Consider the following 20,314-nt stretch of genomic DNA (forward strand, 5'->3'; position numbering starts at 1 on the left):
TTCTGATAATATGGCTTGAGATTAATTATCAAAAAGTCTCTAACCAATATGGAAAATTAAAAGACAAATTTAGAAACACAAACACACCAAAAGCAAGTTGTTGCTGCAATGGAGATTCTTTAATATGGATGGAAAAGGCAATAGACACTGACAGCAGAAAACAAAACATCACAGAAACAATGAATTAGAATCATAAAAATCACAAGGCAAGACACAGTCCAGGACTTCACCTCAAAGATTTCCCCTTCTTAGCATCATTCAGGAACCCTTGATCTGGGCAGAGGGAAGACACTCACTCGAGGATGAGCGCTGCTCTGCTGTACTGCAGATAGAGGGGAGCTTTTGAAGGCATTGCTGGACACCCTGAAACCCCCAGATATACATCTGCAACGTCATTTTCTGAAAAAAAGCAAGGAGCAGTAGATTAAAGTAGCTGCTTTGTCACAGCTGAAAGAGGGACTGAAATATTTGTTCTGCATCTGGTGGTAGAAATCAAGGGCAGCTGTTTGTAAAGGCTCAAGGCAGATGCAGCACTGCATTCCATGGGCCTTTGGAGTTTAGCAGGGCCCGCAGTTGCCACTGAGGTACCTGTGGCTCCGACGCCAGCCACCGTATCCGCAGCTCCCAAAGGCTCCATAGCCCCCATAGCTGCCAAGGCCTCCATAACCCCCAAGGCCTCCATAGCCCAAAAGGCCACCATAACCCCCAAGGCCTCCATAGCCCCCAAAGGCACCACGGCCTCCAAAAGTGCCGCCAAAGCCCCCTGCAACAGCCGGGACTCCCGCCGAGCCGACCACGGCGTGCTGAGGGAAGGAGCTGAGGATGGGCCCGGGCAAGGTGAGCACCGTGGCCGGGGGCTGGATCACCACGGTGGAGTCGGGGCACTGCCGCACGCAGGGCTCATTGGCGCTGTCAGCCAGCGGGGCCGGGGCAGCCACCCCGCACACAGGGGCACACAGGCTGGAGCAGGACATCCTTTGATTTGCAGGCAAAGCTGTGAGAGAAGGCAGAGCTGGGGTCAGAACATAAACGCATTGCAAATATCCTGTTGCTCTCCTGTACTTGGAGCTTGTGCCCCAGGAAATGCTCTGCATCATATAAGGCAGTCAGAGTATAAGGACAGTATTCATTTACAAAGCTGGTGTAGACCACTTACTCTCCCTGGCCCTAAGGACACAGGAAAAAACACATCATCCAAAGTACATGGAAAGAGACTGAGCACCCAAAGGACTTAGTTGTGTTGGGAAGCTCAAAGCACCATGCCTAAAAGTTTTAATATCCATCCTTCCCATAGCTGTGAAACACTACCATTACAACCAAGCCTATTCAACACTGGAAAAAGAATGGTAGAACAAACACCAACAGATGCAATTCATGAAATGACTGCTGAGGAATAGAAGAGGCACATAAGACATGGACTTACCCAAGTGATCTGGTAAGAGACAAATGGAAGATGCAGGATAGAGGCCTGTGAAGCCCTCTGTGCTTTTATACCTGTTTCAGACAGTCTGTGGCATCAAACAGGTGTGGAAGTCCCAGATATTCATGCAATAAAGCCATCATGAATCATGACACACGTGGAAATGTGGAGCAATTTTATACCTCCCAACTGGGGACACTGAGGCTTAAACGTACCCTGGGGAAGATGAGCATGATGAAAGGGTTAAGCTGTGACAGTCACTTAAAAGACCAGCCACTGCTGAAGCTGACCTCATGGCACCAATAAACCCCAATGAGTTCCAGAACCCCCAGGCAGATCTGGCTTCACCCAAAACACCAACACAGCTACAGCTCTTTGCTTGGCCTTCAGGCGAATTGGAGAGTGAGGAGCAGCACATGTCCCACAGGGCAGAGAGAAGGTTAATGGTTAGGGATGCTCCTCAACTCCCCCCTGAGTGCCTTGCAGCCCTTGCCTGTACAGGGTGATGGTGAGTGTCTGGAAGCCTCTGCAAGTGGCTGTGATGGCTTCATCCCTTTACCCAAACTTCCACCACCTCTGTTTACCAGCCTGTAAAATGGAGGTAATGACAGGCAGGCTGGCTGTGTAGAGGATTGCAAAGCAATTCTTCGACCAATAGCCCATGACTCTTCCACACAAAGTTTGGGATCAGGAAGAAATCAGGCTTTTGGTGTTCCAAGGTCAGTTTCAGCAGTGGATGGCCTTTCATGAAGTTATGTGTAATGGCCTATTCATCCCATCAGCATCCTGTTCCCCAGAGCAGGTTTGCATTTCAGTGTCCCCGATGGGGAAGAATATAATTGCCCCAAATCTTCAAATTTGTCATGATTCATGCAGGCTTTTTTGCCTGAACATCTGGGGGTTTCACCTCCGCCCCCTGCCTGATGCTGCAGGCTGTCTGGGACAAGGATAAAAGGGCTGAGGGCTTTGCAGCCCTCTATCCAGCTCCATCCACTTGTCTCTAAACAGATCACCTGCGTAAGTCGTGCTCTTGGAGGCTTCTCGGGGCTCTCTCCCTGCCTCCATCAATACAGCCTCTCCCCAGACCCTTGCCTAACTCTGCCTGCCCTTTGCAGTACTCCTTGCCTACGTGGAAGATGTCCTGCTCCAGCCTGTGTGCCCCTGTGTGCGGGGTGGCTGCCCCGGCCCCGCTGGCTGACAGCGCCAACGAGCCCTGTGTGCGGCAGTGCCCCGACTCCACCGTGGTGATCCAGCCCCCGGCCACGGTGCTCACCTTGCCCGGGCCCATCCTCAGCTCCTTCCCTCAGCACGCCGTGGTCGGCTCGGCGGGAGTCCCGGCTGTTGCAGGGGGCTTTGGCGGCACTTTTGGAGGCCGTGGTGCCTTTGGGGGCTATGGAGGCCTTGGGGGTTATGGTGGCCTTTTGGGCTATGGAGGCCTTGGGGGTTATGGAGGCCTTGGCGGCTATGGGGGCTATGGAGCCTTTGGGAGCTGCGGATACGGTGGCTGGCGTCGGGGCCTCAGGTACCTCAGTGGCAACTGCGGGCCCTGCTAAGCCCACCTCTGGCTCCACTCTGTGATGAAGGAGAGCTCTGGAATTGGCCTGCAATATTCCCACCTGATGTTGCCGTTAAAGGCTCCGCTGTAGCATCATCAAGTTGAAGAGCCTGGAGGTCTTGTGCCTGCATGGGGCTCCTCTGTGCTTCTCCTTCCCGTTTGAGCTTTGCTTTAGGAATCAATGCCCCACAATGATGCAGCCAAGAATTGGACTCCTCCTGTTGCAAGGCTGCTGCTCACCAACGCTCTGCCTTCTGCAAGGAGTCAGGGGCTGCCCTTCTGCCATCTCCCTGCTCCCCTGGACCTGAAATAAAAGCTCTGTTACAACACATTCTGGACCCTGTCTGTTCTGTGACACTTCCTGTGAGGCCTGGGAGCTGCCATCGGGGAGTCCTCAAGAGCACCACAGGCGCTCCCTCAGCTCCTCCAAAAGCCCTGCACACACGGCCATTACAAGAGGGTCGCCACAGCCTCCCCAAGGGCAAATGCCTGGTTAGAGTCAACAGGGAGGCCAAGGGGCAGAGGAAGGAGTCTGAGGGTCCCCCACTAGCCTTTCCTCCACCCCCTCCAGTTTCCCTCCTCTTCCTCCCAAATCTCCATGGAGCACTGGCAAGCTTTTCCCCACCACTGGGCCAGAAGCTCTTCCCTGTATACACAGCTTGCCTACCTGTAGCCAGGGGACACAGCTCTGGCCAAGTAGGACAGCAGTGCTCCACACAGCTCCATGCTGCAGACATGCTGCCAGGCCTTGGCTGCCCTTCCTCACACACCAGCACACAAAGCAACCTGCATGGCCAGGCCCCCAGAACACCTGGCCATAACAGCTGTGATGAGGCACACCGACTGCCTTCCACCACTCTGCCCTCACCCAGCATGCACGGGATGCTATGTGAGGCAGCACCCTGTGGTTGGCTGGCGGTCCTTGCACTGGAGCCTAGGGAGTGGTGCGAATGGGCAGAACTGGAAAAGATGTCCCCAAGCACAAGAGGAGACACACAAACTTCTGCGCAGGTGGTAGAGGAAAGCTGAGGCTGCTTTGACAGTTCACAGCCGTTTTCCCCTTCCCCTGCCTTGACAATTACGGGTTATGCGTGTTCTCCTGAGCCCCCACCACTGAACAACGTGCTGCCCCGCTGCTCTTCTTGATTTCCCTTGCAGGAACAGTCTCAAAGAAAGACCACTGTGCAGAGCCAGGATCACACGATCAGAAGATGTTTGGGAAACGAAGGGACATGAGGCGGGTACGGACACGAACCGCCTACTCAAGGCCTTTGTGCTCCCTGGCTCTGGATGGCTGCAATGGGTACATGGATGTGAGGGGAACCTGGGGCAGACTTGGTTGTGTCTCCTTCACCCCTTCCCAGTGCCACCACCTGCAGCTGTGCACATGCGCACAGTCAGCAGGTAGCAGCAGCCCTGACCATGCAGTGGCCATCTCTCTGTCTCCCCAGACCTCCACGGCTGACCATAGAAAAGGCAATATGAAGAGGTCAAACGTGCTGTGGTGGCTGTGCAAGACGTCCATTTCTCTGTCATGTTCTCAAAGTAGTACTGGGGATGCGTTGCCTTTCTACCCGGTGAGAGAAGGGAGGAGGTTCAGGGGCCTGTCCTCTACAAGACCCACTGGGGCCTCTGATCTTCAGTCGCAATGCCCTGCCCCAGCGGCCCAAAGACCCCAGTAGCAAAGGCAGGAGTGCAGCCAGCAGCCCAACTGCCCTGGCTCTGAGTTTTGGGGGAAGTCTGGAAGAAGAACGATGAAGAAATACCATGGGTCAAGAACGTGGTGCAACAGAGCTTTTATTGAAGGTCCAGGGAAGCAAGGAGACGGCAGAAGGGCAGCCCCTGGGCAGAGGCAGCCTCCAACTCCTTGGAAGATGCAGAGAGGAGGAGAGCAGCAGCCAGCCACAGGAAAAGGCAGTTCCATGGGGTTGCATTGTCATGGGGCAGCAAGTCCTGAAGCAAAGCCCAGTTAGGACATGATAAAGAGAGAGCTGGGCCCCATGAAGGCACAGGACCTCCAAGCTCTGGAGACGAGTGATGCCAAAGAGGAGCTTTTCCTGCTGGTGTCATGTCGGGACGTTCCAGGGCAGCTGAGGAGCTCTCCTTGTTCAGGGGCTGGAGCCAGAGGTGGGCTTAGCAGGGCCCGCAGTTGCCACTGAGGTACCTGAGGCCCCGACGCCAGCCACCGTATCCGCAGCTCCCAAAGGCTCCATAGCCCCCATAGCCGCCAAGGCCTCCATAACCCCCAAGGCCTCCGTAGCCCAAAAGGCCACCATAACCCCCAAGGCCTCCATAGCCCCCAAAGGCACCACGGCCTCCAAAAGTGCCGCCAAAGCCCCCTGCAACAGCCGGGACTCCCGCCGAGCCGACCACGGCGTGCTGAGGGAAGGAGCTGAGGATGGGCCCGGGCAAGGTGAGCACCGTGGCCGGGGGCTGGATCACCACGGTGGAGTCGGGGCACTGCCGCACGCAGGGCTCGTTGGCGCTGTCAGCCAGCGGGGCCGGGGCAGCCACCCCGCACACAGGGGCACACAGGCTGGAGCAGGACATCTTCCACGTAGGCAAGGAGTACTGCAAAGGGCAGGCAGAGTTAGGCAAGGGTCTGGGGAGAGGCTGTATTGATGGAGGCAGGGAGAGAGCCCTGAGAAGCCTCCAAGAGCACAACTTACCCAGGTGATCTGTTTAGAGACAAGCGGAGGAAGCAGGATAGAGGGCTGCAAAGCCCTCAGCCCTTTTATCCTTGTCCCAGACAGCCTGCAGCATCAGGCAGGGGGCGGAGGTGGAAGCCTCAGATATTCATGCAATAAAGCCAGCACAAATCATGACAAATGTGGAGATGCGAGGCAATTACATCCCTCCCCATTGTGGACACTGAGGTACAAACGTTCCATGGGAAACTGGGAGTTGCTGGAAGGAACAGACCATGACACTCTTCTACATGAAAGACAAGCTGCTGCAAAACTGACCTTGTGGCACCAAGAAACCCCAATGAATTCCTTATTACCCAGGCAGATGTGGCTTCAGCCACAATTCCAACATAGCCACAGCTCTTTGCTTAGCCTTCAGGCGAATTGGAGAGCAAGAAGTAGCACATGTTCCACAGGGCAGGGAGAAGGGTAATCGTAGGGATGCTCCTCAACTCCCAGCCAAATGCCTTGCAGCCCTTGCCTGTACAGGGTGATGGTGAGTGTTAGGGAGTTTCTGCAAGTGGGTGGGATGGCTTCATGCCTTTACCCAAACATCCACCACCTCTGTTTACCAGCCCATAAAAGGGAGGTAATGACAGGTGTGCTGGCTTTGCGCAGAGTTGCAAAGAGCTTCTTCTGTAAAATACCCCTGATACTTCCTCATAGACGAAGTTTCAGATTATGAACACATTGGGATTTACTGGTGCTATGAGGTCAGCTTTAGCGGCTCCTAGCCTTTCATGTAGGTGAGTATCATGGTCTGTCCCTCCCATCACCTCCCTATTCCCCAGGGCATGTTTAGCGACTCATGTCTGTTATGGGGAAGGACATAATTGCCCAACATGTCCACGTGTCATGTTGCTTCCTAGCTTTACAGCATTAATATCTGAGGCTTCAAACTGCTCGATGCTGCAGGCTGTCTGGGACAGGTATAAAAGGGCTGAGGGCTTTGCAGCCCTCTATCCTGCTTCCTCCGCTTGTCTCTAAACAGATCACCTGGGTAAGTTGTGCTCTTGGAGGCTTCTCGGGGCTCTCTCCCTGCCTCCATCAATACAGCCTCTCCCCAGACCCTTGCCTAACTCTGCCTGCCCTTTGCAGTACTCCTTGCCTACGTGGAAGATGTCCTGCTCCAGCCTGTGTGCCCCTGTGTGCGGGGTGGCTGCCCCGGCCCCGCTGGCTGACAGCGCCAACGAGCCCTGTGTGCGGCAGTGCCCCGACTCCACCGTGGTGATCCAGCCCCCGGCCACGGTGCTCACCTTGCCCGGGCCCATCCTCAGCTCCTTCCCTCAGCACGCCGTGGTCGGCTCGGCGGGAGTCCCGGCTGTTGCAGGGGGCTTTGGCGGCACTTTTGGAGGCCGTGGTGCCTTTGGGGGCTATGGAGGCCTTGGGGGTTATGGTGGCCTTTTGGGCTATGGAGGCCTTGGGGGTTATGGAGGCCTTGGCGGCTATGGGGGCTATGGAGCTTTTGGGAGCTGTGGATATGGCGGCTCGCGTCGGGGCCTCAGGTACCTCAGTGGCAACTGCGGGCCCTGCTAAGCCCACCTCTGGCTCCAGCCCCTGAACAAGGAGAGCTCCTCAGCTGCCCTGGAACGTCCCGACATGGCACCAGCAGGAAAAGCTCCCCTTTGGCGTCACCTGTCTCCAGAGCTTGGAGGCCTCGTGCCTGCATGCGGCCCAATTCTGACTTTTACCTGCCCCAATTGAGATTCTTTTCAGGACTTGCTGCCCCGTGACAGGCAGCACAGTATCTTCCTCCTGTTCATGTAGCATGGTTACTGGTCACCTCTTCTGTGCCTTTTCCAAGGAGCTGATGGATGCCTCTGCCCAGGGGCTGCCCTTCTGTCAACTTCCTGCTCCCATGGACTTTTAATAAAAGCACTGTTGCACCACATTCTTGACCCATGGTATTTCTTCATCGTTCTTCTTCCAGACTTCCCCCAAAACTCAGAGCCAGGGCAGTTGGGCTGCTGGCTGCACTCCTGCCTCTGCTACTGGGACCCTTGCTCCTGCACGTTAAGCTGAAGCAGGGGAGGTTTAGCTTGCACATCAGGAAGAGGTTCTTCACCACGAGGGTGGTCGCACACTGGAACAGGCTCCCCAGTGAATTAGTCACTGCACCGAGCCTGTCTGAATTTATGAAGGAATTGGACTGTGCACTTAGTCACATGGTCTAAAATTTTGGGAAGACCTGTGCGGTGTCAGGTTTTGGACTTGATGATCCTTATGGGTCCTTTCCAACTCGAGATACTCTATGATTCTATGATTCTTTGTGCAGCTGGGACAGGGCATTACGACTGAAGCAGAGGCCCCGGTGGGTCTTGTAGAGGACATGCCCCTGAACCTCCTCCCTTCTCTCACCGGGTAGAATGGCAATGAGTACCCAATCCTATTTTGAGAACATGAAAAAACAACAGCCATCTTGCACAGCCACCACAGCATGTTTGACCTCTTTATATTGCCTTTTCTATGGTCAGCTGTGGAGGTCTGGGGAGACAGAGAGATGGCCACTGCATGGTCAGGGCTGCTGCCACCTGCTGACTGTGCCCATGTGCACAGCTGCAGGTGGTGGCACTGGGAAGGGGTGAAGGAGATACAACCAAGGCTGCCCAAGGTCCTCCACATGGCCATGAACACATCACAGCCATCCAGAGCCAGGAAACACAAAGGCCTTGAGTAGATGGTGCGTGTCTGTACCCGCCTCATGTCCCTTCATTCCCTAAGTGTCTTCTGATCGTGTGATCCTGGCTCTGCACAGTGGTCTTTCTTTGAGACTGTTCCTGCAAGGGAAATCAAGAAGAGGAGCGGGGCAGCATGTTGGTCAGTGGTGGGTGCTCAGGAGAACATGCATCACCCATAATTCTCAAGGCAGGGGAAGGGAAAATTGGCATTTCTGCCCATCCACACAACTCCCCAGCCTCCAGTGCAAGGGCCGCCAGCCAACCACTGGGTGCTGCCTCACATAGCATCCCGTGCCTGCTGGGTGAGGGCAGAGTGGTGGGAGGCAGCTGGTGTGCCTCATCACAGCTGTTATGGCCAGGTGTTCTGGGGGCCTGGCCATGCAGGTTGCTTTGTGTGCTGGTGTGTGAGGAAGGGCAGCCAAGGCCTGGCAGCATGTCTGCAGCATGGAGCTGTGTGGAGCACTGCTGTCCTACTTGGCCAGAGCTGTGTCCCCCGGCTACAGGTAGGCAAGCTGTGTATACAGGGAAGAGCTTCTGGCCCAGTGGTGGGGAAAAGCTTGCCAGTGCTCCATGGAGATTTGGGAGGAAGAGGAGGGAAACTGGAGGGGCTGGAGTAAAGGCTGGTGGGGTCCCTCAGCCTCCCTCCTCTGCCCAGTGGCCTCTCAGGTGGCTCTAACCAGGTCTTTGCCGTTGGGGAGGCTGTGACAGTTCCCAGAGACATAAAAGTCCAAGGCCTTCAGGAAGCCCCTAGGGAGCTGCCAGAGTAGACAAGAAGTGCTTTTCGTTACCAACCTCTCATCTTGGGCTGTAGCTGTTAATTGCCCAGGATGAGGGTGAGATGGTGTGAGCGCTGAGGGAGCAGTGGTTGGTGATGGTTCTGTGTGTGGCCCCACTGTGGTGACCCTTCACTGACGGCTGCTCTGACCATCAAGGTCATCTTCTGATGGTCATGGCCGTAGAGGTGAGGGAGTTCCTGAGGGCCTCTGAGAATGCCCCAGGATTGCAGCTCTCAGGAATGGACCCTGGGGGCCTGCATGGGCTCACAGCAAGGAGCAAATGCATTAAGGGTCATAGAAAAGACAGGATCAAGAATGTGGCAAAACAGAGCTTTTATTGCAGGTCTAGGGGAGAAGGGAGATGGCAGAAAGGCAGCCCCTGGCACGTGGCAGCCCCTGACTCCTTGCAGATGGCGGCAGAAGCAGTCACGATGCAGAAATAGGCAGACAGCTGTGGGCTACATCGTCACGGGGCAGCAAGTCCTGAAGCAAAGCTCAGTTAGAGCAGGAGAAGGAAGAATCTGGGGCCCATGTAGACACAAGGCCCCCAATCAGTGGAGACGAGTGATGATGAAGGGGAGCCTTTCCTGGCAATGAACGTTGGGAAGGTTCCAGGGCAGCTCCAGAGTTGTCCTTCATCAGGGGCAGGAGCCAGTGGTGGGCTTAGCAGGGCCCGCAGTTGCCACTGAGGTACCTGTGGCTCCGACGCCAGCTACCGTATCCGCAGCTCCCAAAGGCTCCATAGCCCCCATAGCCGCCAAGGCCTCCGTAACCCCCAAGGCCTCCATAGCCCAAAAGGCCACCATAACCCCCAAGGCCTCCATAGCCCCCAAAGGCACCACGGCCTCCAAAAGTGCCGCCAAAGCCCCCTGCAACAGCCGGGACTCCCGCCGAGCCGACCACGGCGTGCTGAGGGAAGGAGCTGAGGATGGGCCCGGGCAAGGTGAGCACCGTGGCCGGGGGCTGGATCACCACGGTGGAGTCGGGGCACTGCCGCACGCAGGGCTCGTTGGCGCTGTCAGCCAGCGGGGCCGGGGCAGCCACCCCGCACACAGGGGCACACAGGCTGGAGCAGGACATCTTCCACGTAGGCAAGGAGTACTGCAAAGGGCAGGCAGAGTTAGGCAAGGGTCTGGGGAGAGGCTGTATTGATGGAGGCAGGGAGAGAGCCCTGAGAAGCCTCCAAGAGCACGACTTACCCAGGTGATCTGTTTAGAGACAAGCGGAGGAAGCAGGATAGAGGGCTGCAAAGCCCTCAGCCCTTTTATACCTGTCCCAGACAGCCTGCAGCATCAGGCAGGGGGCGGAGGTGGAAGCGTCAGATATTCATGCAATAAAGCCAGCACAAATCATGACACACGTGGAGATGCGAGACAATTATATCCCTCCACACTGGGGACACTGCGGCTCATACGTGTCCTGAGGAACAGGGAGGTGATGGGAGAGACAGACCATGACACTCACATACATAAAAGGCTAGACACTGCTGGAGCTGACCTCATGGCACCAATAAACCCCAATGAGTTCTAATCCCCCAGGTTGATTGGGCTTCGCCCATGATACCAACACAGCCACAGCTCTTTGCTTGGCCTTCAGGCGAATTGGAGAACAAGGAGTAACACATGTTCCACAGGGCAGGGAGAAGGGCAATGGTTAGGGATGCTCCTCAACTCCCACTTGAGTGCCTCACAGCCACTGCCTGTACAGGGTGATGGTGAGTGTTTGGGAGCTGCTTCACGTGGGTGGGATGGCTTCATCCCTTCACCCAATCTTCCACCACCTCTGTTTACCAGCCCATAAAAGGGAGGTAATGACAGGTATGCTGGTTGTGCACAGAGATAAAAAGGCACTTCTTCAACAAATTGCCCATGACACTTCTACATAGACAAAGTTTGGGATTAGGAAGAAATCAGGGTTTATTGGTGCCATGAGGTCAGTTTAAAAAGCAGCTGGCCTTTGATGTAGTTGCGTGTCATGGTCTGTTCCTCCCATGACCTCCTGTTCCTGAGGGCATGTTTGCGTTTCGGTGTCCCCGATGGGGAGGAATATAATTGCCTCGCATCTCCACATTTGTCATGATTCATGCTGGCAACATTGCAGGAATATCTGGGGCTTTCACCTATGTTTGATGCCAGGGGCTCTCTGAGACAGGTATAAAAGGGCTGAGGGCTTTGCAGCCCTCTATCCTGCTTCCTCCGCTTGTCTCTAAACAGATCACCTGGGTAAGTCGTGCTCTTGGAGGCTTCTCAGGGCTCTCTCCCTGCCTCCATCAATGCAGCCTCTCCCCAGACCCTTGCCTAACTCTGCCTGCCCTTTGCAGTACTCCTTGCCTACGTGGAAGATGTCCTGCTCCAGCCTGTGTGCCCCTGTGTGCGGGGTGGCTGCCCCGGCCCCGCTGGCTGACAGCGCCAACGAGCCCTGCGTGCGGCAGTGCCCCGACTCCACCGTGGTGATCCAGCCCCCGGCCACGGTGCTCACCTTGCCCGGGCCCATCCTCAGCTCCTTCCCTCAGCACGCCGTGGTCGGCTCGGCGGGAGTCCCGGCTGTTGCAGGGGGCTTTGGCGGCACTTTTGGAGGCCGTGGTGCCTTTGGGGGCTATGGAGGCCTTGGGGGTTATGGTGGCCTTTTGGGCTATGGAGGCCTTGGGGGTTATGGAGGCCTTGGCGGCTATGGGGGCTATGGAGCTTTTGGGAGCTGTGGATATGGCGGCTCGCGTCGGGGCCTCAGGTACCTCAGTGGCAACTGCGGGCCCTGCTAAGCCCACCTCTGGCTCCAGCCCCTGAACAAGGAGAGCTCCTCAGCTGCCCTGGAACGTCCCGACATGACACCAGCAGGAAAAGCTCCCCTTTGGCGTCACCTGTCTCCAGAGCTTGGAGGCCTCGTGCCTGCATGCGGCCCAATTCTGACTTTTACCTGCCCCAATTGAGATTCTTTTCAGGACTTGCTGCCCCGTGACAGGCAGCACAGTATCTTCCTCCTGTTCATGTAGCATGGTTACTGGTCACCTCCTCTGTGCCTTTTCCAAGGAGCTGATGGATGCCTCTGCCCAGGGGCTGCCCTTCTGTCAACTTCCTGCTCCCATGGACTTTTAATAAAAGCACTGTTGCACCACATTCTTGACCCATGGTATTTCTTCATCGTTCTTCTTCCAGACTTCCCCCAAAACTCAGAGCCAGGGCAGTTGGGCTGCTGGCTGCACTCCTGCCTCTGCTACTGGGACCCTTGCTCCTGCACGTTAAGCTGAAGCAGGGGAGGTTTAGCTTGCACATCAGGAAGAGGTTCTTCACCACGAGGGTGGTCGCACACTGGAACAGGCTCCCCAGTGAATTAGTCACTGCACCGAGCCTGTCTGAATTTATGAAGGAATTGGACTGTGCACTTAGTCACATGGTCTAAAATTTTGGGAAGACCTGTGCGGTGTCAGGTTTTGGACTTGATGATCCTTATGGGTCCTTTCCAACTCGAGATACTCTATGATTCTATGATTCTTTGTGCAGCTGGGACAGGGCATTACGACTGAAGCAGAGGCCCCAGTGGGTCTTGTAGAGGACATGCCCCTGAACCTCCTCCCTTCTCTCACCGGGTAGAATGGCAATGAGTACCCAATCCTATTTTGAGAACATGAAAAAGCAACAGCCATCTTGCACAGCCACCACAGCATGTTTGACCTCTTTATATTGCCTTTTCTATGGTCAGCTGTGGAGGTCTGGGGAGACAGAGAGATGGCCACTGCATGGTCAGGGCTGCTGCCACCTGCTGACTGTGCCCATGTGCACAGCTGCAGGTGGTGGCACTGGGAAGGGGTGAAGGAGACACAACCAAGTCTGCCCAAGGTCCTCCACATGGCCGTGAACACATCACAGCCATCCAGAGCCAGGAAACACAAAGGCCTTGAGTAGATGGTGCGTGTCTGTACCCGCCTCATGTCCCTTCATTCCCTAAGTGTCTTCTGATCGTGTGATCCTGGCTCTGCACAGTGGTCTTTCTTTGAGACTGTTCCTGCAAGGGAAATCAAGAAGAGGAGCGGGGCAGCATGTTGGTCAGTGGTGGGTGCTCAGGAGAACATGCATCACCCATAATTCTCAAGGCAGGGGAAGGGAAAATTGGCATTTCTGCCCATCCACACAACTCCCCAGCCTCCAGTGCAAGGGCCGCCAGCCAACCACTGGGTGCTGCCTCACATAGCATCCCGTGCCTGCTGGGTGAGGGCAGAGTGGTGGGAGGCAGCTGGTGTGCCTCATCACAGCTGTTATGGCCAGGTGTTCTGGGGGCCTGGCCATGCAGGTTGCTTTGTGTGCTGGTGTGTGAGGAAGGGCAGCCAAGGCCTGGCAGCATGTCTGCAGCATGGAGCTGTGTGGAGCACTGCTGTCCTACTTGGCCAGAGCTGTGTCCCCCGGCTACAGGTAGGCAAGCTGTGTATACAGGGAAGAGCTTCTGGCCCAGTGGTGGGGAAAAGCTTGCCAGTGCTCCATGGAGATTTGGGAGGAAGAGGAGGGAAACTGGAGGGGCTGGAGTAAAGGCTGGTGGGGTCCCTCAGCCTCCCTCCTCTGCCCAGTGGCCTCTCAGGTGGCTCTAACCAGGTCTTTGCCGTTGGGGAGGCTGTGACAGTTCCCAGAGACATAAAAGTCCAAGGCCTTCAGGAAGCCCCTAGGGAGCTGCCAGAGTAGACAAGAAGTGCTTTTCATTACCAACCTCTCATCTTGGGCTGTAGCTGTTAATTGCCCAGGATGAGGGTGAGATGGTGTGAGCGCTGAGGGAGCAGTGGTTGGTGATGGTTCTGTGTGTGGCCCCACTGTGGTGACCCTTCACTGACGGCTGCTCTGACCATCAAGGTCATCTTCTGATGGTCATGGCCGTAGAGGTGAGGGAGTTCCTGAGGGCCTCTGAGAATGCCCCAGGATTGCAGCTCTCAGGAATGGACCCTGGGGGCCTGCATGGGCTCACAGCAAGGAGCAAATGCATTAAGGGTCATAGAAAAGACAGGATCAAGAATGTGGCAAAACAGAGCTTTTATTGCAGGTCTAGGGGAGAAGGGAGATGGCAGAAAGGCAGCCCCTGGCACGTGGCAGCCCCTGACTCCTTGCAGATGGCGGCAGAAGCAGTCACGATGCAGAAATAGGCAGACAGCTGTGGGCTACATCGTCACGGGGCAGCAAGTCCTGAAGCAAAGCTCAGTTAGAGCAGGAGAAGGAAGAATCTGGGGCCCATGTAGACACAAGGCCCCCAATCAGTGGAGACGAGTGATGATGAAGGGGAGCCTTTCCTGGCAATGAACGTTGGGAAGGTTCCAGGGCAGCTCCAGAGTTGTCCTTCATCAGGGGCAGGAGCCAGTGGTGGGCTTAGCAGGGCCCGCAGTTGCCACTGAGGTACCTGTGGCTCCGACGCCAGCCACCGTATCCGCAGCTCCCAAAAGCTCCATAGCCCCCATAGCCGCCAAGGCCTCCGTAACCCCCAAGGCCTCCATAGCCCAAAAGGCCACCATAACCCCCAAGGCCTCCATAGCCCCCAAAGGCACCACGGCCTCCAAAAGTGCCGCCAAAGCCCCCTGCAACAGCCGGGACTCCCGCCGAGCCGACCACGGCGTGCTGAGGGAAGGAGCTGAGGATGGGCCCGGGCAAGGTGAGCACCGTGGCCGGGGGCTGGATCACCACGGTGGAGTCGGGGCACTGCCGCACGCAGGGCTCGTTGGCGCTGTCAGCCAGCGGGGCCGGGGCAGCCACCCCGCACACAGGGGCACACAGGCTGGAGCAGGACATCTTCCACGTAGGCAAGGAGTACTGCAAAGGGCAGGCAGAGTTAGGCAAGGGTCTGGGGATAGGCTGTATTGATGGAGGCAGGGAGAGAGCCCTGAGAAGCCTCCAAGAGCACGACTTACCCAGGTGATCTGTTTAGAGACAAGCGGAGGAAGCAGGATAGAGGGCTGCAAAGCCCTCAGCCCTTTTATACCTGTCCCAGACAGCCTGCAGCATCAGGCAGGGGGCGGAGGTGGAAGCGTCAGATATTCATGCAATAAAGCCAGCACAAATCATGACACACGTGGAGATGCGAGACAATTATATCCCTCCACACTGGGGACACTGCGGCTCATACGTGTCCTGAGGAACAGGGAGGTGATGGGAGAGACAGACCATGACACTCACATACATAAAAGGCTAGACACTGCTGGAGCTGACCTCATGGCACCAATAAACCCCAATGAGTTCTAATCCCCCAGGTTGATTGGGCTTCGCCCATGATACCAACACAGCCACAGCTCTTTGCTTGGCCTTCAGGCGAATTGGAGAACAAGGAGTAACACATGTTCCACAGGGCAGGGAGAAGGGCAATGGTTAGGGATGCTCCTCAACTCCCACTTGAGTGCCTCACAGCCACTGCCTGTACAGGGTGATGGTGAGTGTTTGGGAGCTGCTTCACGTGGGTGGGATGGCTTCATCCCTTCACCCAATCTTCCACCACCTCTGTTTACCAGCCCATAAAAGGGAGGTAATGACAGGTATGCTGGTTGTGCACAGAGATAAAAAGGCACTTCTTCAACAAATTGCCCATGACACTTCTACATAGACAAAGTTTGGGATTAGGAAGAAATCAGGGTTTATTGGTGCCATGAGGTCAGTTTAAAAAGCAGCTGGCCTTTGATGTAGTTGCGTGTCATGGTCTGTTCCTCCCATGACCTCCTGTTCCTGAGGGCATGTTTGCGTTTCGGTGTCCCCGATGGGGAGGAATATAATTGCCTCGCATCTCCACATTTGTCATGATTCATGCTGGCAACATTGCAGGAATATCTGGGGCTTTCACCTATGTTTGATGCCAGGGGCTCTCTGAGACAGGTATAAAAGGGCTGAGGGCTTTGCAGCCCTCTATCCTGCTTCCTCCGCTTGTCTCTAAACAGATCACCTGGGTAAGTCGTGCTCTTGGAGGCTTCTCAGGGCTCTCTCCCTGCCTCCATCAATGCAGCCTCTCCCCAGACCCTTGCCTAACTCTGCCTGCCCTTTGCAGTACTCCTTGCCTACGTGGAAGATGTCCTGCTCCAGCCTGTGTGCCCCTGTGTGCGGGGTGGCTGCCCCGGCCCCGCTGGCTGACAGCGCCAACGAGCCCTGCGTGCGGCAGTGCCCCGACTCCACCGTGGTGATCCAGCCCCCGGCCACGGTGCTCACCTTGCCCGGGCCCATCCTCAGCTCCTTCCCTCAGCACGCCGTGGTCGGCTCGGCGGGAGTCCCGGCTGTTGCAGGGGGCTTTGGCGGCACTTTTGGAGGCCGTGGTGCCTTTGGGGGCTATGGAGGCCTTGGGGGTTATGGTGGCCTTTTGGGCTATGGAGGCCTTGGGGGTTATGGAGGCCTTGGCGGCTATGGGGGCTATGGAGCTTTTGGGAGCTGTGGATATGGCGGCTCGCGTCGGGGCCTCAGGTACCTCAGTGGCAACTGCGGGCCCTGCTAAGCCCACCACTGGCTCCAGCCCCTGAACAAGGAGAGCTCCTCAGCTGCCCTGGAACGTCCCGACATGACACCAGCAGGAAAAGCTCCCCTTTGGCGTCACCTGTCTCCAGAGCTTGGAGGCCTCGTGCCTGCATGCGGCCCAATTCTGACTTTTACCTGCCCCAATTGAGATTCTTTTCAGGACTTGCTGCCCCGTGACAGGCAGCACAGTATCTTCCTCCTGTTCATGTAGCATGGTTACTGGTCACCTCCTCTGTGCCTTTTCCAAGGAGCTGATGGATGCCTCTGCCCAGGGGCTGCCCTTCTGTCAACTTCCTGCTCCCATGGACTTTTAATAAAAGCACTGTTGCACCACATTCTTGACCCATGGTATTTCTTCATCGTTCTTCTTCCAGACTTCCCCCAAAACTCAGAGCCAGGGCAGTTGGGCTGCTGGCTGCACTCCTGCCTCTGCTACTGGGACCCTTGCTCCTGCACGTTAAGCTGAAGCAGGGGAGGTTTAGCTTGCACATCAGGAAGAGGTTCTTCACCACGAGGGTGGTCGCACACTGGAACAGGCTCCCCAGTGAATTAGTCACTGCACCGAGCCTGTCTGAATTTATGAAGGAATTGGACTGTGCACTTAGTCACATGGTCTAAAATTTTGGGAAGACCTGTGCGGTGTCAGGTTTTGGACTTGATGATCCTTATGGGTCCTTTCCAACTCGAGATACTCTATGATTCTATGATTCTTTGTGCAGCTGGGACAGGGCATTACGACTGAAGCAGAGGCCCCAGTGGGTCTTGTAGAGGACATGCCCCTGAACCTCCTCCCTTCTCTCACCGGGTAGAATGGCAATGAGTACCCAATCCTATTTTGAGAACATGAAAAAGCAACAGCCATCTTGCACAGCCACCACAGCATGTTTGACCTCTTTATATTGCCTTTTCTATGGTCAGCTGTGGAGGTCTGGGGAGACAGAGAGATGGCCACTGCATGGTCAGGGCTGCTGCCACCTGCTGACTGTGCCCATGTGCACAGCTGCAGGTGGAGGCACTGGGAAGGGGTGAAGGAGACACAACCAAGTCTGCCCAAGGTCCTCCACATGGCCGTGAACACATCACAGCCATCCAGAGCCAGGAAACACAAAGGCCTTGAGTAGATGGTGCGTGTCTGTACCCGCCTCATGTCCCTTCATTCCCTAAGTGTCTTCTGATCGTGTGATCCTGGCTCTGCACAGTGGTCTTTCTTTGAGACTGTTCCTGCAAGGGAAATCAAGAAGAGGAGCGGGGCAGCATGTTGGTCAGTGGTGGGTGCTCAGGAGAACATGCATCACCCATAATTCTCAAGGCAGGGGAAGGGAAAATTGGCATTTCTGCCCATCCACACAACTCCCCAGCCTCCAGTGCAAGGGCCGCCAGCCAACCACTGGGTGCTGCCTCACATAGCATCCCGTGCCTGCTGGGTGAGGGCAGAGTGGTGGGAGGCAGCTGGTGTGCCTCATCACAGCTGTTATGGCCAGGTGTTCTGGGGGCCTGGCCATGCAGGTTGCTTTGTGTGCTGGTGTGTGAGGAAGGGCAGCCAAGGCCTGGCAGCATGTCTGCAGCATGGAGCTGTGTGGAGCACTGCTGTCCTACTTGGCCAGAGCTGTGTCCCCCGGCTACAGGTAGGCAAGCTGTGTATACAGGGAAGAGCTTCTGGCCCAGTGGTGGGGAAAAGCTTGCCAGTGCTCCATGGAGATTTGGGAGGAAGAGGAGGGAAACTGGAGGGGCTGGAGTAAAGGCTGGTGGGGTCCCTCAGCCTCCCTCCTCTGCCCAGTGGCCTCTCAGGTGGCTCTAACCAGGTCTTTGCCGTTGGGGAGGCTGTGACAGTTCCCAGAGACATAAAAGTCCAAGGCCTTCAGGAAGCCCCTAGGGAGCTGCCAGAGTAGACAAGAAGTGCTTTTCGTTACCAACCTCTCATCTTGGGCTGTAGCTGTTAATTGCCCAGGATGAGGGTGAGATGGTGTGAGCGCTGAGGGAGCAGTGGTTGGTGATGGTTCTGTGTGTGGCCCCACTGTGGTGACCCTTCACTGACGGCTGCTCTGACCATCAAGGTCATCTTCTGATGGTCATGGCCGTAGAGGTGAGGGAGTTCCTGAGGGCCTCTGAGAATGCCCCAGGATTGCAGCTCTCAGGAATGGACCCTGGGGGCCTGCATGGGCTCACAGCAAGGAGCAAATGCATTAAGGGTCATAGAAAAGACAGGATCAAGAATGTGGCAAAACAGAGCTTTTATTGCAGGTCTAGGGGAGAAGGGAGATGGCAGAAAGGCAGCCCCTGGCACGTGGCAGCCCCTGACTCCTTGCAGATGGCGGCAGAAGCAGTCACGATGCAGAAATAGGCAGACAGCTGTGGGCTACATCGTCACGGGGCAGCAAGTCCTGAAGCAAAGCTCAGTTAGAGCAGGAGAAGGAAGAATCTGGGGCCCATGTAGACACAAGGCCCCCAATCAGTGGAGACGAGTGATGATGAAGGGGAGCCTTTCCTGGCAATGAACGTTGGGAAGGTTCCAGGGCAGCTCCAGAGTTGTCCTTCATCAGGGGCAGGAGCCAGTGGTGGGCTTAGCAGGGCCCGCAGTTGCCACTGAGGTACCTGTGGCTCCGACGCCAGCCACCGTATCCGCAGCTCCCAAAAGCTCCATAGCCCCCATAGCCGCCAAGGCCTCCGTAACCCCCAAGGCCTCCATAGCCCAAAAGGCCACCATAACCCCCAAGGCCTCCATAGCCCCCAAAGGCACCACGGCCTCCAAAAGTGCCGCCAAAGCCCCCTGCAACAGCCGGGACTCCCGCCGAGCCGACCACGGCATGCTGAGGGAAGGAGCTGAGGATGGGCCCGGGCAAGGTGAGCACCGTGGCCGGGGGCTGGATCACCACGGTGGAGTCGGGGCACTGCCGCACGCAGGGCTCGTTGGCGCTGTCAGCCAGCGGGGCCGGGGCAGCCACCCCGCACACAGGGGCACACAGGCTGGAGCAGGACATCTTCCACGTAGGCAAGGAGTACTGCAAAGGGCAGGCAGAGTTAGGCAAGGGTCTGGGGATAGGCTGTATTGATGGAGGCAGGGAGAGAGCCCTGAGAAGCCTCCAAGAGCACGACTTACCCAGGTGATCTGTTTAGAGACAAGCGGAGGAAGCAGGATAGAGGGCTGCAAAGCCCTCAGCCCTTTTATACCTGTCCCAGACAGCCTGCAGCATCAGGCAGGGGGCGGAGGTGGAAGCGTCAGATATTCATGCAATAAAGCCAGCACAAATCATGACACACGTGGAGATGCGAGACAATTATATCCCTCCACACTGGGGACACTGCGGCTCATACGTGTCCTGAGGAACAGGGAGGTGATGGGAGAGACAGACCATGACACTCACATACATAAAAGGCTAGACACTGCTGGAGCTGACCTCATGGCACCAATAAACCCCAATGAGTTCTAATCCCCCAGGTTGATTGGGCTTCGCCCATGATACCAACACAGCCACAGCTCTTTGCTTGGCCTTCAGGCGAATTGGAGAACAAGGAGTAACACATGTTCCACAGGGCAGGGAGAAGGGCAATGGTTAGGGATGCTCCTCAACTCCCACTTGAGTGCCTCACAGCCACTGCCTGTACAGGGTGATGGTGAGTGTTTGGGAGCTGCTTCACGTGGGTGGGATGGCTTCATCCCTTCACCCAATCTTCCACCACCTCTGTTTACCAGCCCATAAAAGGGAGGTAATGACAGGTATGCTGGTTGTGCACAGAGATAAAAAG

General features: G+C 56.1%; 9 pseudogenes across 9 annotated transcripts; 4 read left to right on the plus strand and 5 right to left on the minus strand.

The window, feature by feature from the left end:
• Positions 1 to 557: 557 nt before the first annotated feature.
• LOC311424929 (claw keratin pseudogene) lies at positions 558 to 974 on the minus strand (annotated as a pseudogene). The gene has a single exon. The product of its transcript is annotated as a claw keratin pseudogene (transcript).
• A 1,582-nt stretch (positions 975 to 2,556) lies between these two features.
• On the plus strand, positions 2,557 to 2,973 carry LOC311424931 (claw keratin pseudogene; annotated as a pseudogene). Its single transcript has one exon. The product of its transcript is annotated as a claw keratin pseudogene (transcript).
• Positions 2,974 to 5,108: 2,135 nt separating this feature from the next.
• Positions 5,109 to 5,525, minus strand: LOC311424928 (claw keratin pseudogene; annotated as a pseudogene). The gene has a single exon. The product of its transcript is annotated as a claw keratin pseudogene (transcript).
• A 1,256-nt stretch (positions 5,526 to 6,781) lies between these two features.
• On the plus strand, positions 6,782 to 7,198 carry LOC311424936 (claw keratin pseudogene; annotated as a pseudogene). Its single transcript has one exon. The product of its transcript is annotated as a claw keratin pseudogene (transcript).
• Positions 7,199 to 9,779: 2,581 nt separating this feature from the next.
• On the minus strand, positions 9,780 to 10,196 carry LOC311424948 (claw keratin pseudogene; annotated as a pseudogene). Its single transcript has one exon. The product of its transcript is annotated as a claw keratin pseudogene (transcript).
• Positions 10,197 to 11,457: 1,261 nt separating this feature from the next.
• Positions 11,458 to 11,874, plus strand: LOC311424937 (claw keratin pseudogene; annotated as a pseudogene). The gene has a single exon. The product of its transcript is annotated as a claw keratin pseudogene (transcript).
• Positions 11,875 to 14,455: 2,581 nt separating this feature from the next.
• Positions 14,456 to 14,872, minus strand: LOC311424938 (claw keratin pseudogene; annotated as a pseudogene). The gene has a single exon. The product of its transcript is annotated as a claw keratin pseudogene (transcript).
• Positions 14,873 to 16,133: 1,261 nt separating this feature from the next.
• Positions 16,134 to 16,550, plus strand: LOC311424939 (claw keratin pseudogene; annotated as a pseudogene). The gene has a single exon. The product of its transcript is annotated as a claw keratin pseudogene (transcript).
• A 2,581-nt stretch (positions 16,551 to 19,131) lies between these two features.
• On the minus strand, positions 19,132 to 19,548 carry LOC311424944 (claw keratin pseudogene; annotated as a pseudogene). The gene has a single exon. The product of its transcript is annotated as a claw keratin pseudogene (transcript).
• Between the last annotated feature and the right edge of the window lie 766 nt (positions 19,549 to 20,314).

This window comes from Aythya ferina (assembly GCF_964211825.1).
Source record: "Aythya ferina genome assembly, chromosome: 29".
NCBI classification, from domain to species: Eukaryota; Metazoa; Chordata; class Aves; order Anseriformes; family Anatidae; genus Aythya; species Aythya ferina.